The 27,767-nt window shown below is 44.9% G+C and overlaps 1 non-coding gene and 1 pseudogene across 1 annotated transcript; both read left to right on the forward strand.

Annotated features, from left to right (window-relative positions):
• The first annotated feature begins 16,136 nt into the window (after positions 1-16,136).
• LOC140397916 (U2 spliceosomal RNA) lies at positions 16,137-16,326 on the forward strand. The gene has a single exon (XR_011937338.1). It is a non-coding gene; the product is annotated as a U2 spliceosomal RNA (small nuclear RNA).
• Positions 16,327-22,457: 6,131 nt separating this feature from the next.
• Positions 22,458-22,633, forward strand: LOC140397138 (U2 spliceosomal RNA; annotated as a pseudogene).
• The last annotated feature ends 5,134 nt before the right edge of the window (positions 22,634-27,767 follow it).

The following is a 27,767-nucleotide window of genomic DNA, read 5'->3' on the forward strand; positions in this document are numbered from 1 at the left end:
TTATCCATTGCACTACAGTAAATCAAATGCATTTATACAGTGCACCACAGTAAATAAAATGTATATAAAAAGTGCCCGACACTAAAGCAAATGCATTTAAACTGTGCTCTGAAGAAAATCAAATGCATTTAATCAGTGCCCTACAGCAAACCAAACGTATTTAACCAGTGCGCTGATGCAAAATCACTTGGAATTAAACAGTGCCCTGCAGTAAATCAAATGCATTTAAACAGTGCCCTACAGTAAATCAAATGCATTTAAACAGTGCCCTACAGTAAATCAAATACATTTAAACAGTGCCCGACAGTTAAATGAAGGTAATTAAACAGTGCCCGACATTAAATCAAATGTATTTAAACAGTGTACTACAGTAAATCAAAGGCACTTAAACAGTACTTTACAGTAAACCAAAGGCATTTAATCAGTGCCCTACTGTACATCAATCGCATTTAAACAGTGTCCTACAATAAACCAAATGCACTTAAATAGTGCCTACAGTACATCAATCTTATTTGTTCTGGGCCAGGGTTTAGAGATTCCCAAAGTGTATCATGAAGTTCACCTCACGCCCCTGACCCAGAACTTTTAATAGACTGTGGTATGGGGAGCACACGGCCCACTCTACAGGAGTGGTACAGCAGAAATGGAAAATATATTTTAAATAACAAATCGATGTTTATTCTATGAATTTAAGTTAACCTTTTTAAAACATACAGTGAACTTCTTAGCAACCATTAATTCAACTACAACCCCCAAAGAATACAACACTAAGTAATGCTTACGCTGTCCTTTTAACATCCAGAAGACTTACAAAAAACAGAACCTTTAACAGAAGCACATCTGGTTAACGTCACTCCTGAAAACGTTTATAATTCTGACTTCACCAAATGATCAAGAGATAGACGCTTCATGGCAGAGAGATCAAGAGTACACCTGCTTTGTCTGGCTTCTGCTCCAACACTGAAACTAAAACACACCCTGCAGCAAACAGCCTAAAACGAAAGTAAAAAGCTGCCAGACATCCCAGCTCCACCCATACTCTGACATCACTGATAAACACCCGTTTCTTAAAGGTTCATTTCTTAAACACCCATTTCTTAAAGGTACTCTCACATGACACCTCCGCCCAAGAAAAAATATAAACCATCAACTTCAAGATGGTTTCATTTTTCACCTTGTCACTATCCTTTAAGAAATGCACGAAGTAAACACACTTTTGCGTTTCTAAAAACAACACACGCAAACAGGGATAATAATATAGTCCATTTGTGTTCTTCTTCCTTCAACTGAAGCCCTTCTCGATTGACAGTCACTTTCAACATGAAATTTTACTTAAATGTTTAATGAAATTCACTCATGCCAAGAAATCGCATTATTTCCCTACGTTTGAGGGTATCGGAAACTTCGCAATGAAAGTGACTTGGGTTTTTCCAAATTCACTTTTGGCTAGGTTTATCACCAAACCCGCCTCCAGAAGTCGATCGAATAATTCCATCAGACGTTTCAACTGTTCTTTCCATGTCTGGCTGAAAACTATCAGATCGTCGATGTATACCACACGATTGGGTAATCCTGAAACAACTTTGTTAGTTAACCATTTAAACGTGGTTCGGCGTTTTTCATGCCAAATGGCATAACTTTGAATTGTTATATACCATCTGGAGTCACAAAAGCTGAAATCTCCTTCGCCCTTTCGGATAAAGGTACCTGCCAGCAACCCTTAAGTAAATCCAGTTTGGAAATAAAAGCTGATTGTCCCACTTTCTCAATGCAATTCTTCAAACGTGGGATAGGGTAAGAGCCCGTTCTTGTAACTGCATTAACCTTTCTATTGTCTACACACAACTGTTGGGTACCGTCTGGTATTGGTATCATCACTATGGGCGAGCTCCATTGGCTGCAACCCACTTCAATTATGCCATTTTAAAGCATAATCACCATCTCTTTGTTAACCTGTGCCAATTTTAAAGGATTAAGTCTACATGGATGTCGTTTGATTGGAACAGCATTTCCCACATCTACATCATGTATCGCCATTTTAGTACTTCCCAATTTATGTCCACAAACTTGCCCATGTGATAACTTTCAGGTCAGTCCGTTTTTCCTCTGGAAGGTAACTCTACAATTTATCCCAATTTTTAAGAACATCCCCGTTTTCCAATTTAATTTGAGGTGTGTCAAATTCACAGTCATCTGGATTTGGTTGGTCATTTTGAGTTAGAATCATTAAAACCTTTTTCTCTCCTTCCCTTTCCAAGCACCTTTTAAGCATATTCACATGACACACTCGGTGAGTCTTCCTTTTATCTGGTGTTGTTACCACGTAATTCATTTCACTTAATTTCCTTTCAATCTGATATGGTCCACAAAGCCTAGCTTTTAAAAGTTCACCTCCCACTTGGAACAATACTAAAGCTTGATCTCCACAGGCGAAACAACAAACTTTGGATTTCTTGTCCGCTACCCGTTTCATCGCATTTTGTGCAACTTTTAAATGTTGTCCAGCCAATTGACCTGCTCTATTTAATAGTTCCCTAAAATTTGCCACGTAATCCAATAATGTAATTTCTGATTACTCACGCACCAATTTTTCCTTACTCAATTTAAGTGACCCTCGTACCTCATGACGAAAGGTTAGTTCAAAAGACTAAATTTGGTTGACTCAGTAGGTGCATCCATAATTGCAAACAGTACGAATGGAATTTCTTTATCACAATCCTCTCAATTATCGTGACACTAAGCCCTCAACACTGTCTTTAATTTCTGACATTTACCTTTCGATTACTCCCTGCGATTCTGGGTGGTACGCAGTTGATTTAAATTGTTTTATTCCGAAACTATCCATAACTTCTTTGAATAATCAGGAGGTAAAATTTGACCCTTGATCCGGTTGTATTTCTGTGGGTCGTCTATTGCTAGTAAATAATTCAAGTAATTCCTCCAGAATCTTTTTAGCTGTAATATTACTGGATGGCCTCCGGAAACCTAGTAGACACCTCCATTATCGCCAAAAGATATTGATTCCAACATTTTGTTTTAGGAAGTTGTCCTACACAATCAATTAGGACCCTTGGAAAAGGTTCCTCAAATGCTGCAACGGGTATTCAGGGCGCTGCTTTTATCACTGCTTGAGGTTTCCCTATCATTTGACATGTGTGACATGACTGACAACATTTAATTACATCTTTCTGGCGTACAGGCCAATAAAATTGTTTTTGTATTTTAGCTTAAGTTTTCCTTATTCCCAAATGACCTCCCACTGGAACCTCATGTGAAACTCGCAACACCTCCTTTCCATACCCAACGGCAATACTACTTGATGAACCTCTGCCCACTTTTCATCAGCCTGCATATGTAAAGGTCTCCATTTTCTCATCAAGCCATTACTTTTACGGTAATAACACTCTGTTATACACTCTTCCGTGTATGTTTCTGATACATCCGTTTTATTTCTACACCTTTCTGTTGTAACTCTGCCAATTTTCCTGAACTAAAAATATCCGCCTCATCCTCCACCTTTGTCAACCATCTGATCAAAAATCCTTTCTGATAATTGCACTTCAACTTCATCTTCACTCTCTGAATTCCCCTCCTGTCTTAACCTGTGACTTTGCGACCTTGTAACTACAGAATCCGGAAAAATCCTTCAACACTTCAGTTGTCTGATTTTCCACTGGATTATCAACCACCGTGGGCATCAGTCCCACCTGCGATTCAGCTGTATCATTACCAGAGATAAACTGTATTCCTGGACAAGATAGTTTCTCTATTACTCCTACTACCACCTCACGCCTCTTCACTGGACTTTCCAACCTTACCTTATATAATTGAACACTACTCCTCTCACCCTGAATTCCACATATTACCACCTTTTCTGGCAGCATTCTTCCCAAACTACATAACTCCTCATCTCCTACCATTAAAGATTGATTAGCTCCCGTATCTCTTAAAATTGTGACTTCTTGACCTACTCCTCATGATACACATGAGTAACCTTTACCAACACAAGTAAATTCTTTAAAGAGATCTGGCACCATTTGATAAATCACCTCTTGATCAGGTGTACAATCTTTTGCAACTCCTTCGCTTCATTTGGGCTTTCCTTTACCACTTTAACTACCCCCACTGTCTTATCCTGTTTTACCACATCAGCCTTCCCAGCGCTTTTCTTCAAGCACCAACACTGTGACTTTACATGGCCTAGTTTATTACAGTGAAAACATTTGAACCTTTTCATGTCTCTTCCACCCTCCTGGATTTTTACTCTGAGGTACACTTTCCTTATTATATCCCATCACATCACCTTTACTTTTACCACTTGAGTATTTCTCATGTCCCCAGTTTCTATCCCTCACAGGCTGAAACTGATGTCGGAAACCAAGCTTTGATTTATGAACTAATTCATAATCATCTGCCATTTTGCTGCTAATCTCGCAATTTTAACCCTCTGTTCATGCACATGAGTGCATACTGCATCAGGAATTCAATGTTAAACTACTCCAAAAGTATAATTTCTCTGAGAGCTTTGTACGTTTAGTCTATTTTCAAATCCCTTATCCACCTATCAAAATTAAATTGTTTGAGCCTTTCAAACTCCATGTATGTATAACCAAATTCTTTCTTTAATTTTCTAAACCTTTGTCAGTGAGCTTCGTGCCCGAGTTCATATGCACCTAAGATGGATTTTGTCACCTCCTCATACGTCCCAGATACCTCCTGCGGTAGTGATGCAAACACTTCACTGGCTCTACCTTCCAGCTTTGTTTGAATCAGTAATACCCACATGTCCTGTGGCCATTTTATTTGTTTAGCCACCTTATCAAATTAAATGAAAAAGGCTTCTACTTCCTTCTCGTCAAACCTTGGCAATGCTTGGACATATTAAAAAAAAATTCCACCAAGCCTTCAACTTTGACGCTCTTTCTCACTATCTTCATCACTATCATCCAACTGTACGTTTCCCTTTGCATCTACCAATTTTAACTGACTGTCATGTTTCATGGCTATTTTCTGAAGTTCAAACTCTCTCTCTTTACTTTTTCCCCTCATCTGTATCTCCCGTTCTCTTTCTCTTTGTTCTGCTGGGGCTATTCTTCCATTTCTACTTACTTCTCTCACCTTTTCTATTTCTTCTCTCTCTCTCATTCATTTCCGTCTCTCTCCCTTTCTTATTCCTCTCTATCTCTTTCTTTCTCCCTTTCTTTTTCCTACAGCAAACTAAAGGCATTTAATCAGTGCCCTACAGTAAATCAAATGTACAGAAACAGTGCCCCAGAATAAATCCAAAGTGTTTAAACAGTGCACTGCAGTAAATCAAATATAATTAAATAGCGCACAACAGTCCATCAATTGTATTTAAACAGTGCCCTCGAGTCAATTAAATGCATTTCAACAGTGCCCGACTGTAAATCAAATGCATTTAAACAGTGCCCTAAGTTAAATCAAATGCATTTAAACAATGCCCTACAGTAAACCAAACGTTTTTGAACAGTGCTTTATAGTAAATCAAATGCATTTAAATAGTGCCCTACAGTAAATGAAATGCATTTAAACAGTGACACAGTAAATCAAATGTATTTAAACAGGCGCTGCAATAAATCAAATGCGTTTAAACAGTGCCCTACCGGAAACTAAATGCATTAAAAAAGTGCCACGAAGTAAATAAAATGCATTCAAACAGTGCCCTACAGTGAGCCAAATATATTTAAATCGTGATTTATAGTAAATTAATTGCATTTAAACAGTGCCCTACAGTAAATCAAATGCATTTAAACAGTGCCCTACAGTAAACCAAATGCATTAAACCGCGCGCCAGAGTAAATAAAATGCATGAAAACAGCGGCCTACAATAAACCAAATACGTTTATCCAGTGCACTACAGTAAATCAAATGCATTTATACAGTGCACCACAGTAAATAAAATGTACTTAAAAAGTGCCCGACACTAAAGCAAATGCATTTAAACTGTGCTCTGAAGAAAATCAAATGCATTTAATCAGTGCCCTACAGCAAACCAAACGTATTTAACCAGTGCGCTGATGCAAAATCACTTGGAATTAAACAGTGCCCTGCAGTAAATCAAATGCATTTAAACAGTGCCCTACAGTAAATCAAATGCATTTAAACAGTGCCCTACAGTAAATCAAATACATTTAAACAGTGCCCGACAGTTAAATGAAGGTAATTAAACAGTGCCCGACATTAAATCAAATGTATTTAAACAGTGTACTACAGTAAATCAAAGGCACTTAAACAGTACTTTACAGTAAACCAAAGGCATTTAATCAGTGCCCTACTGTACATCAATCGCATTTAAACAGTGTCCTACAATAAACCAAATGCACTTAAATAGTGCCTACAGTACATCAATCTTATTTGTTCTGGGCCAGGGTTTAGAGATTCCCAAAGTGTATCATGAAGTTCACCTCACGCCCCTGACCCAGAACTTTTAATAGACTGTGGTATGGGGAGCACACGGCCCACTCTACAGGAGTGGTACAGCAGAAATGGAAAATATATTTTAAATAACAAATCGATGTTTATTCTATGAATTTAAGTTAACCTTTTTAAAACATACAGTGAACTTCTTAGCAACCATTAATTCAACTACAACCCCCAAAGAATACAACACTAAGTAATGCTTACGCTGTCCTTTTAACATCCAGAAGACTTACAAAAAACAGAACCTTTAACAGAAGCACATCTGGTTAACGTCACTCCTGAAAACGTTTATAATTCTGACTTCACCAAATGATCAAGAGATAGACGCTTCATGGCAGAGAGATCAAGAGTACACCTGCTCTGTCTGGCTTCTGCTCCAACACTGAAACTAAAACACACCCTGCAGCAAACAGCCTAAAACGAAAGTAAAAAGCTGCCAGACATCCCAGCTCCACCCATACTCTGACATCACTGATAAACACCCGTTTCTTAAAGGTTCATTTCTTAAACACCCATTTCTTAAAGGTACTCTCACATGACACCTCCGCCCAAGAAAAAATATAAACCATCAACTTCAAGATGGTTTCATTTTTCACCTTGTCACTATCCTTTAAGAAATGCACGAAGTAAACACACTTTTGCGTTTCTAAAAACAACACACGCAAACAGGGATAATAATATAGTCCATTTGTGTTCTTCTTCCTTCAACTGAAGCCCTTCTCGATTGACAGTCACTTTCAACATGAAATTTTACTTAAATGTTTAATGAAATTCACTCATGCCAAGAAATCGCATTATTTCCCTACGTTTGAGGGTATCGGAAACTTCGCAATGAAAGTGACTTGGGTTTTTCCAAATTCACTTTTGGCTAGGTTTATCACCAAACCCGCCTCCAGAAGTCGATCGAATAATTCCATCAGACGTTTCAACTGTTCTTTCCATGTCTGGCTGAAAACTATCAGATCGTCGATGTATACCACACGATTGGGTAATCCTGAAACAACTTTGTTAGTTAACCATTTAAACGTGGTTCGGCGTTTTTCATGCCAAATGGCATAACTTTGAATTGTTATATACCATCTGGAGTCACAAAAGCTGAAATCTCCTTCGCCCTTTCGGATAAAGGTACCTGCCAGCAACCCTTAAGTAAATCCAGTTTGGAAATAAAAGCTGATTGTCCCACTTTCTCAATGCAATTCTTCAAACGTGGGATAGGGTAAGAGCCCGTTCTTGTAACTGCATTAACCTTTCTATTGTCTACACACAACTGTTGGGTACCGTCTGGTATTGGTATCATCACTATGGGCGAGCTCCATTGGCTGCAACCCACTTCAATTATGCCATTTTAAAGCATAATCACCATCTCTTTGTTAACCTGTGCCAATTTTAAAGGATTAAGTCTACATGGATGTCGTTTGATTGGAACAGCATTTCCCACATCTACATCATGTATCGCCATTTTAGTACTTCCCAATTTATGTCCACAAACTTGCCCATGTGATAACTTTCAGGTCAGTCCGTTTTTCCTCTGGAAGGTAACTCTACAATTTATCCCAATTTTTAAGAACATCCCCGTTTTCCAATTTAATTTGAGGTGTGTCAAATTCACAGTCATCTGGATTTGGTTGGTCATTTTGAGTTAGAATCATTAAAACCTTTTTCTCTCCTTCCCTTTCCAAGCACCTTTTAAGCATATTCACATGACACACTCGGTGAGTCTTCCTTTTATCTGGTGTTGTTACCACGTAATTCATTTCACTTAATTTCCTTTCAATCTGATATGGTCCACAAAGCCTAGCTTTTAAAAGTTCACCTCCCACTTGGAACAATACTAAAGCTTGATCTCCACAGGCGAAACAACAAACTTTGGATTTCTTGTCCGCTACCCGTTTCATCGCATTTTGTGCAACTTTTAAATGTTGTCTAGCCAATTGACCTGCTCTATTTAATAGTTCCCTAAAATTTGCCACGTAATCCAATAATGTAATTTCTGATTACTCACGCACCAATTTTTCCTTACTCAATTTAAGTGACCCTCGTACCTCATGACGAAAGGTTAGTTCAAAAGACTAAATTTGGTTGACTCAGTAGGTGCATCCATAATTGCAAACAGTACGAATGGAATTTCTTTATCACAATCCTCTCAATTATCGTGACACTAAGCCCTCAACACTGTCTTTAATTTCTGACATTTACCTTTCTAATACTCCCTGCGATTCTGGGTGGTACGCAGTTGATTTAAATTGTTTTATTCCGAAACTATCCATAACTTCTTTGAATAATCAGGAGGTAAAATTTGACCCTTGATCCGGCTGTATTTCTGTGGGTCGTCTATTGCTAGTAAATAATTCAAGTAATTCCTCCAGAATCTTTTTAGCTGTAATATTACTGGATGGCCTCCGGAAACCTAGTAGACACCTTTATTATCGCCAAAAGATATTGATTCCAACATTTTGTTTTAGGAAGTTGTCCTACACAATCAATTAGGACCCTTGGAAAAGGTTCCTCAAATGCTGCAACGGGTATTCAGGGCGCTGCTTTTATCACTGCTTGAGGTTTCCCTATCATTTGACATGTGTGACATGACTGACAACATTTAATTACATCTTTCTGGCGTACAGGCCAATAACATTGTTTTTGTATTTTAGCTTAAGTTTTCCTTATTCCCAAATGACCTCCCACTGGAACCTCATGTGAAACTCGCAACACCTCCTTTCCATACCCAACGGCAATACTACTTGATGAACTTCTGCCCACTTTTCATCAGCCTGCATATGTAAAGGTCTCCATTTTCTCATCAAGCCATTACTTTTACGGTAATAACACTCTGTTATACACTCTTCCGTGTATGTTTCTGATACATCCGTTTTATTTCTACACCTTTCTGTTGTAACTCTGCCAATTTTCCTGAACTAAAAATATCCGCCTCATCCTCCACCTTTGTCAACCATCTGATCAAAAATCCTTTCTGATAATTGCACTTCAACTTCATCTTCACTCTCTGAATTCCCCTCCTGTCTTAACCTGTGACTTTGCGACCTTGTAACTACAGAATCCGGAAAAATCCTTCAACACTTCAGTTGTCTGATTTTCCACTGGATTATCAACCACCGTGGGCATCAGTCCCACCTGCGATTCAGCTGTATCATTACCAGAGATAAACTGTATTCCTGGACAAGATAGTTTCTCTATTACTCCTACTACCACCTCACGCCTCTTCACTGGACTTTCCAACCTTACCTTATATAATTGAACACTACTCCTCTCACCCTGAATTCCACATATTACCACCTTTTCTGGCAGCATTCTTCCCAAACTACATAACTCCTCATCTCCTACCATTAAAGATTGATTAGCTCCCGTATCTCTTAAAATTGTGACTTCTTGACCTACTCCTCATGATACACATGAGTAACCTTTACCAACACAAGTAAATTCTTTAAAGAGATCTGGCACCATTTGATAAATCACCTCTTGATCAGGTGTACAATCTTTTGCAACTCCTTCGCTTCATTTGGGCTTTCCTTTACCACTTTAACTACCCCCACTGTCTTATCCTGTTTTACCACATCAGCCTTCCCAGCGCTTTTCTTCAAGCACCAACACTGTGACTTTACATGGCCTAGTTTATTACAGTGAAAACATTTGAACCTTTTCATGTCTCTTCCACCCTCCTGGATTTTTACTCTGAGGTACACTTTCCTTATTATATCCCATCACATCACCTTTACTTTTACCACTTGAGTATTTCTCATGTCCCCAGTTTCTGTCCCTCACAGGCTGAAACTGATGTCGGAAACCAAGCTTTGATTTATGAACTAATTCATAATCATCTGCCATTTTGCTGCTAATCTCGCAATTTTAACCCTCTGTTCATGCACATGAGTGCATACTGCATCAGGAATTCAATGTTAAACTACTCCAAAAGTATAATTTCTCTGAGAGCTTTGTACGTTTGGTCTATTTTCAAATCCCTTATCCACCTATCAAAATTAATTTGTTTGAGCCTTTCAAACTCCATGTATGTATGACCAAATTCTTTCTTTAATTTTCTAAACCTTTGTCAGTGAGCTTCGTGCCCGAGTTCATATGCACCTAAGATGGATTTTGTCACCTCCTCATACGTCCCAGATACCTCCTGCGGTAGTGATGCAAACACTTCACTGGCTCTACCTTCCAGCTTTGTTTGAATCAGTAATACCCACATGTCCTGTGGCCATTTTATTTGTTTAGCCACCTTATCAAATTAAATGAAAAAGGCTTCTACTTCCTTCTCGTCAAACCTTGGCAATGCTTGGACATATTAAAAAAAAATTCCACCAAGCCTTCAACTTTGACGCTCTTTCTCACTCTCTTCATCACTATCATCCAACTGTACGTTTCCCTTTGCATCTACCAATTTTAACTGACTGTCATGTTTCATGGCTATTTTCTGAAGTTCAAACTCTCTCTCTTTACTTTTTCCCCTCATCTGTATCTCCCGTTCTCTTTCTCTTTGTTCTGCTGGGGCTATTCTTCCATTTCTACTTACTTCTCTCACCTTTTCTATTTCTTCTCTCTCTCTCATTCATTTCCGTCTCTCTCCCTTTCTTATTCCTCTCTATCTCTTTCTTTCTCCCTTTCTTTTTCCTACAGCAAACTAAAGGCATTTAATCAGTGCCCTACAGTAAATCAAATGTACAGAAACAGTGCCCCAGAATAAATCCAAAGTATTTAAACAGTGCACTGCAGTAAATCAAATATAATTAAATAGCGCACAACAGTCCATCAATTGTATTTAAACAGTGCCCTCGAGTCAATTAAATGCATTTCAACAGTGCCCGACTGTAAATCAAATGCATTTAAACAGTGCCCTAAGTTAAATCAAATGCATTTAAACAATGCCCTACAGTAAACCAAACGTTTTTGAACAGTGCTTTATAGTAAATCAAATGCATTTAAATAGTGCCCTACAGTAAATGAAATGCATTTAAACAGTGACACAGTAAATCAAATGTATTTAAACAGGCGCTGCAATAAATCAAATGCGTTTAAACAGTGCCCTACCGGAAACTAAATGCATTAAAAAAGTGCCACGAAGTAAATCAAATGCATTCAAACAGTGCCCTACAGTGAGCCAAATATATTTAAATCGTGATTTATAGTAAATTAATTGCATTTAAACAGTGCCTGACAGTAAATCAAAAGTATTTAAATTTGCGCCCTAGAATAAATTAAATGCGTTTACACAGTGTCCGACACGAAATCAAACGCATTGAAACAATGCCCTACAGTAAGTCAAGTGCATTTAAACAGTGCCCGACAGCAAACTAAAGGCATTTAAACAGTGCCCTGCAGTACATTAAATGCATTTAAACTGCCCGACAGTAAATCAAATGTATTTAAACAGTGCCCCAGAATAAATCCAAAGTATTTAAACAGTGTACTGCAGTAAATCAAATATAATTAAATAGCGCACAACAGTCCATCAAATGCATTTAAACAGTGCCCTCGAGTCAATTAAATGCATTTAAACAGTGCCCTACAGTAAATCAAATGCATTTGAACAGTGGCCTAAAATAAATCAATTATATCTAAACGGTGCCAAATGTATTTAAACAGTTCTTTATAGTAAATTAAATGCATTTAAACAGTGCCAACAATAAATCAAATGTATTTAAACAGTGCCACGACAGTCAATCAAATGTGTTTAAACACTGCGCAAGAGTAAAACAAATACTTTTAAACAGTGCACCACAGTAAATCAAATGCATTTAAACAGTGCCCTACAGTAAATCAAATGCATTTAAACAGTGCCCAACAGTAAATCAAATGCATTTTGTTCCCTACAGTAAACTAATTGCATTTATACAGTGCCCGATACTCAAATGCATTTTAACATTGCCCTCCTGTAAATCAAAAGCATTTAAACAGTGTTCTACGTTAAATCAAATGCATATAAACAGTGCCCTACAGTAAATCAAATGCATTTAAACAGTAACATAGTAAATCAAATGTTTTTAAACAGGCGCTACAATAAATCAAATGCATTTAAACAGTATCCCACAATGAACTAAATGCATTTTAAAAATGCCCTGAAGTGAATCAAATGCATTCAAACAGTGCCCTCCAGTATACGAAATGCTTTTAAACAGTTTCTGACAGTTAAATAAATGCATTTAAAGAGTGCCCAACACTCAAATGCATATAAGTAGTGCCCTACAGTAAATTAAATCAATTTAAACAGTGCCCTGTTGTAAACCAAATGCGTTTAAATAGTGCGGTGAAGTAAATGAAATGCATTTAAACTGTGCCCTACAATAAATCAAATGCATTTTAACAGTGCCCATCGTAAATCAATGCATTTAAACAGTGCCCTACAGAAAATCAAATGCATTTATACAGTGCCCTACAGTAAACCAAATGCATTTAAACAGTGCCCTATAGTCAATCAAATGTATTTAAACAGTGCCCGACAGTCAAACGGACCTTATTTAAACAGAGCCTTACAGTAACACACCAATTAAAAGTGCCCTACTGTAATCGGACTTAAAATGTGCCCGATAATAAATCATGTTTTTAAACATTAAACATGTTTATGTAAAGCGAATTGCTTTGGAGACCTAAAAAACAACTTTCCCGAGGCCAGTATATGCCCTTCCAAAAACTGAACGGGATCCAGCCAAAATAATACTGTTCCATATTTCTATCCAGCATATTAATTCTGCTCCATTTTAATATGCAGCCATATTAAAACGGCTCCATATTAATACTGTTCCATATTAATACTCTTCCACATTAATACTGTTCCATATTAATACTGTTCCATATTCGTGCTGCTTCATTTTAAGACCGTTACAAATGAGTACTGTTCCCTATTAATGTCCAGCATATAAACATTGTTCCATATTAATACTCGCTCAGATTATAACTTTTCCATATTAGTAGTGTTCCATATTAATACTGTTCTATATGATTACCGGTACATATTAATATCCAGCCATGTTAACACTGTTCCATATTAGTACTGTTCCATATTAATATCTGGCCAATTTAATATCCGGCTATATTAACACTGTTCCATAGTAATACAGTTCCATATTAACATCCAGCCACATTCCATATTAATAATAATTATCTTTGTCACAAGTAGTCTTACATTAACACAACAACGAAGTTACTGTGAAAAGCCCTTCGTCGCCACATTCTGGCGCCTGTTCGGGTACACAGAGGGAGAATTCAGAATGTCCAATTCACCTAACAAGCACGTCTTTCGGGCCTTGTGGGAGGAAACCGGAGCACGAAATGCACGCAGACACCGGGAGAACATGCAGGCTCCGCAAAGAGACTGACCCAAGCTAGGAATCAAATCTGGGACCCTGGAGCTGTGACGATATGGTTCCATATTAATACTGTTCCATATTAGTACTGTTCCATATTAATATTCAGCCATATTAATACTATTCCATATTAATACGGTTCCAAGTTAATATGCAGCCATATTAATCCTGCTCCATATGAATAATGTTCCATATTAATATCCAGCCACATTAATGCTCTTCCATATCAATATGGTTCCATATTAATATGCAGCCAGATTAATACGTTTTTGCTCAATGCCTGCTACCCCGCCCCCCACATGGAGGTTGGACATGGCCCGACTTGCACAGAATGCTTTGTGCAAGAAAATATCACAGCCACAGATAACTATATTATTAATAACTAGAATGGGGAAGTCCCGCCCTTCACGCTCTGGGAGGCCACGAAGGCTGTGGTCAGGGGTGATATCATAGCCAAGAACGCACGTAGAGACAAGGTAGAGAGGGTGGCTAGGCGACAGTTGTGGACTCCATACTGGAGGTAGACAGGCGATACTCTGAGGGCCTGACCAAAGAACTCCTGGCGGAGAGGAAAAAGCTACAAATGGACTTTGATCTGCTCTCCACGAGGGAAGCATTGCAGTAACTCCGCCAGGTACGGGAGACCCTTTACGAACACGGAGATAAAGCCAGCCACTGCTGGTTCGCCAGCTGAGAAAGCAGGCAGCCACGGGGGTAATAGCTCAGATTAGAAGCAGCAGACCGAATCCAGTGGCAGAGCCAAAAAATGTCTACGAGGCATTTGAGACGTTCTACCGGAGGCTATTCACCTACAAGCCATCACCTTAGGGATGAAACAGTTCATCGATGGACGGGACACGCCAGTTGTGAGACAGGCTGAAAATGGGACTGGAAGCACCAGTAAAACTGGGAGAAGGATAGCGCAGTGGTGAGCCGTCGTTCCTCATGATCCCGCCCGCCCCAAACATCCCTGTGACGATGGATGTGGCTGTCCTGAAACCCAGTTGTGTGTAGAAGCTGGGATTCGTCTTTCTGGAGCGCAGGAGGTTAGGGGGAATTGAAACAAGTCTTCAACGTCATAAAGATTTTTTTTTAATGATAGAAATGGATAGATCCTCTGCCCCCAATTGCTCGACTGCATAAATCCCACCTTAGTTAGTGTACCAATCCACCGGACTTTCCACAATACCATATCCAGCAATGCTCAGGAAGAATAATTGTTTTCCTATCCAGCCGAATGTTCTATATTGAAGAAGCTGGTGAACTTTAGAAGGACAATTCTGCCTTCCTATCCACACTGCTGTTCACACATCAGTGCACTACGTCGAGATATACTTTGGACTGACTTTTCTGTGTCATTTATGGCTCTATTGTTCATAAAAACAGATCAAGCTGAGCTGGACGAGATCTGCGTGTTCCCAGTGCACTCTGCTGAACACATCCAGATATCGTCTGGAGTAATATTTCGCTCTTCCGTTCTAACCTGGTGCTCCAACGGACACATGCACCTGCCCTGCAGCCGAACATGTATGTGTTTCATTTCCCAACCACTGTCCACACCCACTGACCCAAGCTGTACTTCAGAAGCCAATCTGCCTGTGCCATTCGCCTTGGATTGTTTCGAAATCCCACGTCAGGCTCGAATGCAGGTTACGATTCTTTATAGAATCATAGAATACAGAGCGGAAGGCGGGTCATTCGGCGCAACGCGTCTGCACCAGCCCTTAGAAAGAGCAACCTATTTAAGCCCACACCGCCACCCTATCCACATTCCCGCAAACCAAACTAACCTAAAGGGCAATTTAGCACGGCGAATCCACCTGACTTGCACATATTTGGACTGTGGGAGGAAAACAGAGAACCCAGAGGAAACCGTGTCAGAGAAAGTGCAAACTCCACATGGACAGACATCCGAGGCTGGAATTGAACCTGGGTTGCTGGCGCGCTGAGGCAAGCGTGCAAACTACTGTGACACCGGATTGCAGCCTCCTGGACTCTGCACTGCACAGATTCACCGTGTAGGACAATCTCTGGGGTCTCTGACATCCTCTTTTTTGTTTTACAATGAAATACACAGTTCTTAAAATTTAGAGTAGTCAATTATTTTTCCAATTTATGGTGGCTAATCCACCTACCTCTCACATCTTTGAGTTGTGGGGTGAGACTCACGCAGAACCGGGGAGAATGTGCAAACTCCACGCGGCCAGTGACCCGGGGCCGGGGTCGCAATGTGGACTGGGAACTTCAGGTAATTAGGAGAGCAAAAACGGTACATGAAAGGATACAGGCAGGTAAAATGAACGAACGTCCTAAGTAATTTTACCAGCTCATTACGGGTAAAAGGATAACTCGGGAAATAGCCGGAAAACATGGGCTATCGCTTCTCGGCCTTTTGGTTCAGATCAAGTGTTGTATCTGTTCTTATCAGTTTAATATCTTGTATGTCCCCTTCGGGGGACCGAATATTAAATTGATTTTTGGGACACGGAGATGGTTCAGGGGCTTTCTTGCTCCGCTCCAGGCATCAACCTGGTCTTGCAATGTTTCCAGGAATGGTGCCTTCACCCCGCTTTGGGCACAAATAGTGCAAAAGCAGAAAATGGCGCAAAACCTGGCTTCCCCTCTCCTGTCTTGTCCAGTTGTCTCATCCTGACCAATTAAAAAAATTTCAGGCTCCAGAGCATTGCTAGCTTTTCTGCTGGCGGGCGCTTTGCGCACTAATGTCGTGAGCCTATGGGCTCGCGGACTTGCGGCAGCCAGGCTCCGTTTTCAGCTGATATGCCAAACAGATTTCCTGCTGCTTTTTACAGGCCACTCACCCTCACCCTCGGATGCCGACTTGCCTTCTCCTCACTTCAGTTACCACATCCCTTCATCCTGCACAACGGGGAAGTGTGGCGACAGACTGAACGGCATCCTGATTTGGATGTAGGTACACCTTCACGGCGTCTCTTTTCGTTCTCGTGACTCCACGACCAACACGCCAGGGTGGAGCTCAGGGAGACTAGACATTTCCCCCTGTTGGATTCCGCCAGTACTCGCTGCTTGCACGGATTGCCCTTTGTTCGGCAAAGGTGGAGATTTCTTCGACTCCCTCCGTTGGGTGTCACTGGGCCTTCACAGCGTCTCCATTTAATCTGGTGACGACAGGGGGCGGCTTGCCAGACGATGTCTTCCTGTTGTGTTTTACTGGTTCTGCATGCACAGACTCCACCGTGCTCGGCCAAGCTGGAGGTCTCTTGACCAACAGTGACCGTAGACTAAAAGTTCCAAAGCACGGTCGAGCGCAGCAAGGTGCTCCTGAATGTCGGTGGACGAGGAGGACAAGAGCCATAGCCGGAAAATATTGGCTATCGCTTCTCGGCCTTCTGGCTGAGATCAAGTGTAGTCTCATTTGATCGAGGGAAGCTGAGGATCTCGATGACGATCGTGGATTGGAGAACTCGGAGGGATTGAAGTCGTCAAAGAGGAAACGTTTGGAGCCCGGCTGCTATTGGTGGATCTACATACTGGCCTAAACTTCTGGTTTAGGCCTAACGCCGATACAGTTCAGACCCAACGTACGAGCTATGGATGCAGCTGCATCCCGACCACCAGGCTGGGGAGTGCGAAACACTGTCCGAGTCACAGTGAAGAAAACGGAAGGAGAGTCACCTGTGGACAGGAAACATTTCGTGAAGGGGGTGCTGCTCGAGTGTTGAGGGTTTAAAGCAACAGAGATCTTCTGCTTGCAAAACTTCCCCAACAATGTTTGTTTTGATGTCACCTTCAAGAGCGTCGCAGCGTGCATCAAATTCTTGATTGTCTTCAAGGAAAATGGTAACCAGAGTCCCTTGTCGATCCTGACTGCGGATCCTCTGTTTACGCTACCGTCGCAGCGAAATCGGGTTGTTACACTGCACACGTACAACCCCCACGTCCCTGTGTCTGATGTGCCTACGTTCCTCGCCAGGTACGCTGAACTGAAAAGTGACAGCGTGCAAGTGAAAGACACCTTCGGCATCTGGACAAGTGAGCACCAGGTCAAGGTGACTCTATGAACAGACAGCAAATGAACCATCCTGCATCCCCCCTCCAATTTCGCTATTGGAGTAAGTCGTGGCTACCTCGACTACGTGGGACAGCCACGAGTATGCCACACCTGTGGCAAAACGGGGCATGTTGCAGCAAACTGCAGTGTGACCTTCTGCAAAAACTGCAGGCAGGAGTGACACATGATTAAGGAATGCAAGGAAGACAAGTACTGCAACCTGTGTGGGGAGGCCGGCCGTCTTTACAGGGCCTGCCCGAAACGCGGGGCGACATACGCTCAAATCATCAGCAGCGGAGTTAAAAAGGCGACCAGAGAGGAGGAGCATACACCCTCCACCGAAAAAGACAGCACGGCTCAGAATGAGGAAAAGCAACAGAAGGGCCCCCAACAAAAAGAGGAGGCCCCAGCACCTCCTGACAACCCAGCCCCAGCCCCATCTGATGAGGAACACTCAATGGAAGAGGAAGAGGATGGGACAAAGAATAAAGAGCCCTGGGAAACAGTGAACAGGGACAAACGAAAGCGGAAACAAAAAAACAAACTGAAGAACCCCCCGAGGGGTAGTGGCAAAAAGCGACAACTTTCAGCCGGCGCACTTAGCGCCGACACCTCATCCGATGAGTGAAAACAGGACAAGAATCGGCCTCAAATAAACAGACAAAGCACCAACGTGGAACGGGAGGCACAGACCCTCCAGACCACCGACCGGGAAGAAAACAAGGTCACAGACCAAACCCCGATAGTAACGAGCAGCAACAACCCAGGTGAAGACCGGCCTGCAACCCCAACACCTACTGTCTGCCACGACGAACCCCAGGAATACACCCCCCCCCCAATGCATCTGCATCAAAACCACGGGGCCAGTATGGACCAGAACAGCTTCCTCAGCCCTGCACCTGTGCTAAAGTTTGCGAGCACTACCGGCATGCTGGGGAACATTCAACAGCTGGAACAGCCAACTGTATAGACTCTGGACTCTTGAGACTGGTAAATCTACCTTTTTATAATGGGTTTAAAAATTGCATCCATAAATGTGCGAAGCATCAAAGATACTTCGCGGTCTGTAGCCACACTCAACTATTTGGCAAATGCAAAAGCTGACCTACTGTTCCTGCAGGAGTGCGGAATTCCGCACCTCAGCAACTACAGGCGCTGCTCGAGCTGGTGGTCCCACGGACCATCCATCTGGTCAGGAGGAAACGACTGCCGCTCCTCCGGCCTGGGTATTCTGCTGCGGGGAGGCAACTTCACCATCTCTGACGTTAAGGAGGTGGTGGGCGGGCGCCTCCTCGTAGCAGACGTGAAATACAAAAACACCCCTCTCAGACTTATTAATGTGTACGCCCCGGCCGTAAAAAGTGAGCGGCTGGCAGTCCTTCAGCAACTCCCACTGCTGTTGGCCACCTCCAAGCCGGTCATCCTGGGTGGTGACTTCAACTGCATCATCGATGCGGCTGGACGATCCAGCAAAGCCGACAGCAAACTAGACGCTACGTCCAGACTCCTGATGGAAACGGTAAAAGACGCCAAGCTGCTCGACGTCTGCATCAACCCTGCAGACGGCGCGCAGCGTAGATACACATGGTCATGGCCAGACGGGTCCGTCCGCTCCAGGATAGACTTCTTTTTTGTGTCCCGAGCTTTCACGGTCAGGTCCACCGACGTAACGCCGGTGTTCGTCTCTGACCACTGCCTCCTACTGGCCGACTGCCACCTGCAGGAAGACCAGGGGGTAGGCAGGGGGACATGGAAGCTAAATGTAAAACTGCTGACCCCTGAGAACATCGAGGAACTCAGGAGGGATTACAAAGGTTGGACAACCGTGAAACCCCTCTTTGAGGCCCCACATCTCTGGTGGGAAGCAATCAAGGGGAATATCAAGAGGTTTTTCATCCTCAAGGGCGTTCAAACGGTGAGAGAGAGACGAGGGGTCATGTCCAGGATCCAGAAAAGTATGCAAAATTTGCTCCAGCTGCAGTCGATAGGGGTGGATGTCAAGGAGGATTTCCAAGAGGTGAAGAGCCAGCAAGCCTCGGAGGCCTCCAAGGTTATCTTCCGTTCCAGAGTCCGCTCCGTGGAGCAGGACGAAAAGTGCTCACGCTTCTTCTTCCAAAAGGTGCACAGAGAGACCTCTGTGATCAGCAGCCTGAAGGAAGAAGATGGCTCTGAAAAGTCATCGCAGTCTGACATCCTGAGGATCAGCCAATCCTTTTATGCCGGACTGTATGACCTGAAGCCAACAGATAGCACTGTTTCCCAGACCTTCCTGTCGACTATCACGGAGGTCATAGGCGACAGCGAGCTGGAAAACCTGGACAAACCACTAACTTTGGACGAGCTGACAAAGGCCGCCAAGTCCTTCGAGACGAGTAAAACTCCCGGAAGCGACGGCTTACCGGTTGAGTTGTATTCGGCTCTGTGGGACTGGATGGGCCCAGACCTGCTGGAAGTGTACGAGAGTATGCTTCTGGAAGGCAGCATGTCAGAGTCCATGAGGAAAGGCATCATCACCCTCATCTACAAGCAGAAGGGGGAAAGGGAAGAAATTCGAAATTGGCGACCCATTTCACTGTTGAATGTGGACTACAAAATTCTAGCCAAGGTCATCGCCAATCGGATCAGGTCTGCTCTGGAGTCGGTGATCCACCCTGACCAGACCTGTGCTGTACCCGGCAGAAAGATCTCTGATAGCCTCGCGCTACTCAGGGATACGATCGCCTACGTGCAGGACAGGGGGGTGGACACTTGCCTCATCAGCCTTGACCAGGAGAAGGCTTTTGACAGAATATCACACACCTACATGATGGATGTGCTCTCCAAAATGGGGTTTGGGGAGGGAATTCGCAATTGGATCAAACTGCTCTCCACAAACATCTATAGCGCAGTCTCAATCAATGGCTGGGAATCAGAAAAGTTCCAGATCAAATCTGGAGTCAGGCAGGGCTGCCCTCTCTCCTCTGCCCTTTTTGTGTGCTGCATAGAACCTTTTGCCGAGTCCATCAGGAGGGATCCGGGCATAAGAGGAGTGACGATTCCAGGTAGTGGAGGCATGCAAGTCAAGGCCTCCCTGTACATGGACGACGTTGCCGTCTTCTGCTCGGATCCTGCGTCTGTGCGCAGGCTCTTGACCACCTGCGACCAGTTTGAACTGGCCTCGGGAGCCAAGGTAAACCGGGGCAAGAGCGAGGCCATGTTCTTTGGGAACTGGGCCGACCGGTCCTTTGTCCCCTTCACTGTCAGGTCAGATTACCTGAAGGTGCTGGGGATATGGTTCGGAGCTGCTGGGGCGTGCACCAAAAACTGGGAGGAGCGCATAGGAAAGGTAAGACAGAAACTGGGCTGGTGGGAGCAACGCTCCCTCTCCATTGCGGGCAAAACCCTGGTCATCAGGTGTGAGGTACTCTCGGTGCTACTGTACGTGGCGCAGGTCTGGCCCATAACCCGACCCTAGGCCACAGCAGTCACCCGGGCCATCTTCAAATTTATCTGGCGATCCAAGATGGACCGTGTCCGAAGGGACACCATGTACAAACCTCTGGAGAAGGGAGGGCGGAACGTACCCAACGCCTCCCTCATCCTGTTGGCCACCTTTGTGTCCAGCTGCATCAAGCTGTGCGTGGACCCCCAGTATGCAAACACCAAGTTTCACTACATACTGAGGTTCTACCTGTCCCCGGTGTTACGAAGGATGGGCCTGGCCTCATTGCCGCGGAACGCTCCAAGTAGTTGGACCGGACCGTACCACCTGTTCTTCGTGGAAAAGTTTTTGAAGTAAAACACCTTTGACCACAAGGCAATGAAGCAGTGGTCAGCACGTAATGTCCTCGAGACCCTCAGGGAAAAGGAGACCGTGGAGGACGTTGGATGGTTCCCTGAGCAGACTGCCAGAGTCATCTGGCAGAACGCCTCATCACCAGAACTTTCAAACAAGCACCAAGACCTAGCTTGGCTGGTGGTGAGAAAGGCCCTCCCTGTCAGATTCTTCATGCACACCCGAAGGCTCTGCAACAATGCACGCTGCCCTCGGAGTGGCTGTGGGGGAAATGAGACGGTCACACACCTCCTTGTGGAATGTGCCTTTGCAAAGAAGGTCTGGAGAGAGATGCAGTGGTATTTGTCAAGGTTTATCCCAAACAGATCAGTGACACAGGACTCTGTGCTCTACGGACTGTTTCCAGGGACACACACCGAGACAAATATCAACTGCTGCTGGAAGGTCATCAACTCGGTAAAAGACGCTCTTTGGTCTGCCCGAAACTTGCTGATCTTCCAGTGCAAAGAATTGTCATCGACCGAGTGTTGCAGACTGGCACATTCCAAGGTCCAGGACTACGTGCTGAGGGACGCACTCAAGCTTGGGGCAGCTGCCGCCAAGGCGCAATGGGGAAAGACCACTGTGTAAAGTCTTTCCAGCAAATGTACACCAAGGGGCGCGTAACAGTGTAAAGCCCCTCGGTCTGGGCAACCAACACTCCAATATATAAAACAAACATGCCACTGTAAATATTTAAGAAGGAATTGTAATGTAAAGAGTGATATGTGTACGACAATATCAAAATTAAATGAAAGAAAGTCAAGGCAGCATGTAACCCTGCCGGAAATGTACAGTCAAGACAATTTGAAATGTTTCTGTAATGCTCATGATAAAGTTTTATGAATAAAGTATATTTTTTTGGAAAAAAAAAAATCTGTTCTTATCAGTTTAATATCTGATATGTCCTCAATCTGGGGACCGAATATTAAATTGATTTTTAGGACTGGGAGATGATTCAGGGGCTTGCTCCTTCCGCTCCACGCATCAACCTGGTCTTGCAGTGCTTCCAGGAATGGTGCCTTCACCCCGCTTTGGGGCGAAAATGTATAAAAGCAGAAAATGCCGCAAAACCTGCCTACCCCTTTTCTCTGTTATCCAGTTGCCTCATCCTGACCAATTTAAGGCATTTCAAGCTCCAAAGCATTGCTAGCTTTTCTGCTGGCGGGAGCTTCGTGCACTCATGTTGCGAGCCGATGGACTCGAGGACTTTCGGCAGCCAGGCTCCGTTTTCAGCTGATATGCAGCACAGATTTCCTACTGCTTTTTACAGGCCACTCACCCTCACCCTCGGATGCCGACTTGCCTTCTCCTCACTTCAGTTACCACATCCCTTCATCCTGCACAACGGGGAAGTGTGGCGACAGACTGAACGGCATCCTGTTTGGATGTAGGTATACCTTCACGGCGTCTCTTTTCGTTCTCCTGACTCCACGACCAACACGCTATTGTGGAGCTCAGGGAGACTAGACATTGCCCCCTGTTGGATACCGCCAGTACTTGCTGCTTGCACGGATAGCCCTTTGTTCGGCAAAGCTGGAGATGACTTCGACTCCCTCCGTTGGGTGTCACTGGGCCTTCAGAGCGTCTCCATTTCATCTGGTGACGACAGGGGACGGCTTGCCAGAGGAAGTCTTCGTGTTGTGTTTTACTGGTTCTGCATGCACAGACTCCACCGTGCTCGGCCAAGCTGGATGTCTCTTGATCAACAGTGAGCGGAGACTAAAAGTTCCAAAGCACAGTCGAGCGCAGCAAGGTGCACCTGAATGTCGGTGGACGAGGAGGACAAGAGCCATTGCCGGAAAATATGGGCGATCGCTTCTCGGCCTTTTGGCTAAAATCAAGTGCAGTCTCATTTGATCGAGAGAAGCTGAGGATTTCCATGTCGATCGTGGATTGGACAACTCGGAGGGATTGAAGTCGGCAAAGAGGAAACGTTTGGAGCTTGGCTGCTATTGGTGGATCTACATGCTGGCCTAAACCTCGGGTTTATGCCTAACGCCGATACAGTTTCACACCCAACGTACGAGCTATGGATGCAGCTGCATCCCGACCACCAGGCTGGGTAGTGCGAAACACTGTCCGAGTCACAGTAAAGAAAACGGAGGGAGAGTCACGTTTGGACCGGAAACACTTCGTGAAGAGGGTGCTGCTCGAGTGTTGTGGGTTTAAAACAACAGAGATCTTCTGCTTGCAAAACTTCCCCAAGAATGGTTTCTTTGATGTCACCTTCAAGAGCGTCGCAGCGTGCATCAAATTCTTGAACGTCTTCAAGGAAAAAGGTAACCAGAGTCCCCTGTCGATCCTGACTGCGGAGCCTCTGTTTACGCTACCGGCACAGCGAAATCGGGTTGTTACACTGCACACGTACAACCCCCACGTCCCTGTGTCTGATGTGCTCACGTTCCTCGCCAGGTACGCTCAGCTGAAAAGTGACAGCGTGCAAGTGAAAGACACCTTCGGCATCTGGACAAGTGAGCACCAGGTCAAGGTGACCCTACGAATGGACAGCAACGAAGCCATTCTGCATCCCCCCTCCAATTTCGCTATTGGAGTAAATCGTGGCTACCTCTACTACGTGGGACAGCCACGAGTATGCCACACCTGTGGCAAAATGGGGCATGTTGCCGCAAACTGCAGTGTGACCTTCTGCAAGAACTGCAGGCAGGAGGGACACATGACTAAGGACTGCAAGGAAGACAAGTGCTGCAACCTGTGTGGGGAGGCCGGCCATCTTTACAGGGCCTGCCCGAAACGCGGGGCGACATATGCACAGATCATCAGCAGTGGAGTCAAAAAGGCGACCAGAGAGGAGGAACATACACCCTCCACCGAAAAAGACACCACGGTTCAGAATGAGGAAAAGCAACAGAAGGGCCCCCAACAAAAAGAGGAGGCCCCAGCACCTCCTGACAACCCAACCCCAGCCCCATCTGATGAGGAACACTCAATGGAAGAGGAAGAGGATGGGACAAAGAATAAAGAGCCCTGGGAAATCGTGAACAGGGACAAACGAAAGAGAAAACAAAAAAACAAACTGAAGAACCCCCTGAGGGGTAGTGTCAAAAAGCGACACCTCTCAGCCGGCGCACTTAGTGCCGACACCTCATCCGATGAGGGAAAACAGGACAAGAATCGGCCTCAGATAAAGAGGCAAAGCACCAACGTGGAACGGAAGGCACAGACCCCCCAGACCACCGACCGGGAAGAAAACAAGGTCACAGACCAACCCCCGATAGCAACGAGCAGCAACAACCCTGGTGAAGACCGGCCTGCAACCCCAACACCTACTGACTGCCACGACGAACCCCAGGGCTACACCACCCCCCCATTGCATCTGCATCAAAATCACTGGGCCAGTACGGACCAGAACAGTTTTCTCAGCCCTGCAACTGTGCTAAAGTTTGCGAGCACCACCGGCATGCTGGGGAACATTCAACAGCTGGAACAGCCAACTGTATAGACTCTGGACTCTTGAGACTGGTAAATCTATCTTTTTATAATGGGTTTAAAAATTGCATCCATAAATGTGCGAAGCATCAAAGATACTTCGCGGTGTGTAGCCACACTCAACTATTTGGCAAATGTAAAAGCTGACCTACTGTTCCTGCAGGAGTGCGGAATTCCGCACCTCAGCAACTACAGGCGCTGGTCGAGCTGGTGGTCCCACGGGCCATCCATCTGGTCAGGAGGAAACGACTGCCGCTCCTCCAGCCTGGGTATTCTGCTGCGGGGAGGCAAATTCACCATCTCCGACGTTAAGGAGGTGGTGGGCGGGCGCCTCCTCGTAGCAGACGTGAAATACAAAAACACCCCTCTCAGATTTATTAATGTGTACGCCCCGGCCGTAAAAAGTGAGCGGCTGGCAGTTCTTCAGCAACTCCCAATGCTGTTGGCCACCTCCAAGCCGGTCATCCTGGGTGGTGACTTCAACTGCATCATCGATGCGGCTGGACGATCCAGCAAAGCCGACAGCAAACTAGACGCCACTTCCAGACTCCTGATGGAAACGGTAAAAGACGCCAAGCTGCTCGACGTCTGCAGCAACCCTGCAGACGGCGCGCAGCGTAGATACACATGGTCACGGCCAGAGGGTCCGTCCGCTCCAGGATAAACGTCTTTTTTGTGTCCCGAGCTTTCACGGTCAGGTCCACCGACGTAACGCCGGTGTTCTTCCCTGACCACTGCCTCCTATTGGCCGACTGCCACCTGCAGGAAGACCAGGGGGTAGGCAGGGGGACGTGGAAGCTAAATGTAAAACTGCTGACCCCTGAGAACATCGAGGAACTCAGGAGGGATTACAAAGGTTGGAGAACCGTGAAACCCCTCTTTGAGGCCCCACATCTCTGGTGGGAAGCAATCACGGGGAATATCAAGAAGTTTTTCATCCTCAAGGGCGTTCAAAAGGTGAGAGAGAGACGAGGGGTCATGTCCAGGCTCCAGAAAAGTATGCAAAATTTGCTCCAGCTGCAGTCGATGGGGGTGGATGTCAAGGAGGATCTCCAAGAGGTGAAGAGCCAGCAAGCCTCGCTCTACACCTCGGAGGCCTCCAAGGTTATCTTCCGTTCCAGAGTCCGCTCTGTGGAGCAGGACGAAAAGTGCTCACGCTTCTTCTTCCAAAAGGTGCACAGAGAGACCTCTGTGATCAGCAGCCTGAAGGAAGAAGATGGCTCTGAAAAGTCATCGCAATCTGACATCCTGAGGATCAGCCAATCCTTTTATGCCGGACTGTATGACCTGAAGCCAACAGATAGCACTGTTTCCCAGACCTTCCTGTCGACTATCACGGAGGTCAGAGGCGACAGCGAGCTGGAAAACCTGGACAAACCACTAACTCTGGACGAGCTGACAAAGGCCGCCAAGTCCTTCGAGACGAGTAAAACTCCCGGAAGCGACGGCTTACCGGTTGAGTTGTATTCGGCTCTGTGGGACTGGATGGGCCCAGACCTGCTGGAAGTGTACGAGAGTATGCTTCTGGAAGGCAGCATGTCAGAGTCCATGAGGAAAGGCATCATCACCCTCATCTACAAGCAGAAGGGGGAAAGGGAAGAAATTCGAAATTGGCGACCCATTTCACTGTTGAATGTGGACTACAAAATTCTAGCCAAGGTCATCGCCAATCGGGTCAGGTCTGCTCTGGAGTCGGTGATCCACCCTGACCAGACCTGTGCTGTACCCGGCAGGAAGATCTCTGATAGCCTCGCGCTACTCAGGGATACGATCGCCTACGTGCAGGACAGGGGGGTGGACATTTGCCTCATCAGCCTTGACCAGGAGAAGGCTTTTGACAGAATATCGCACACCTACATGATGGATGTGCTCTCCAAAATGGGGTTTGGGGAGGGAATTCGCAATTGAATCAAACTGCTCTACACAAACATCTATAGCGCAGTCTCAATCAATGGGTGGGAATCAGAAAAGTTCCAGATCAGATCTGGAGTCAGGCAGGGCTGCCCTCTCTCCTCTGCCCTTTTTGTGTGCTGCATAGAACCTTTTGCCGAGTCCATCAGGAGGGATCCGGGTATAAGAGGAGTGACGATCCCAGGCAGTGGAGGCATGCAAGTCAAGGCCTCCCTGTACATGGACGACGTTGCCGTCTTCTGCTCGGATCCTGCGTCTGTACGCAGGCTCTTGACCACCTGCGACCAGTTTGAACTGGCCTCTGGAGCCAAGGTAAACCGGGGCAAGAGCGAGGCCATGTTCTTTGGGAACTGGGCCGACCGGTCCTTTGTCCCCTTCACTGTCAGGTCAGATTACCTGAAGGTGCTGGGGTTATGGTTCGGAGCTGCTGGGGCGTGCACCAAAAACTGGGAGGAGCGCATAGGAAAGGTAAGACAGAAACTGGGCTGGTGGGAGCAACGCTCCCTCTCCATTGCGGGCAAAACCCTGGTCATCAGGTGTGAGGTACTCTCGGTGCTACTGTACGTGGCGCAGGTCTGGCCCATAACCCGACCCTACGCCACAGCAGTCACCCAGGCCATCTTCAAATTTATCTGGCGATCCAAGATGGACCGTGTCCGAAGGGACACCATGTACAAACCTCTGGAGAAGGGAGGGCGGAACGTACCCAACGCCTCCCTCATCCTGTTGGCCACCTTTGTGTCCAGCTGCATCAAGCTGAGCGTGGACCCCCAGTACGCAAACACCAAGTGTCACTACATAC

This window comes from Scyliorhinus torazame, chromosome 20 (genome assembly GCF_047496885.1).
Source record: "Scyliorhinus torazame isolate Kashiwa2021f chromosome 20, sScyTor2.1, whole genome shotgun sequence".
Taxonomy (NCBI): Eukaryota; Metazoa; Chordata; class Chondrichthyes; order Carcharhiniformes; family Scyliorhinidae; genus Scyliorhinus; species Scyliorhinus torazame.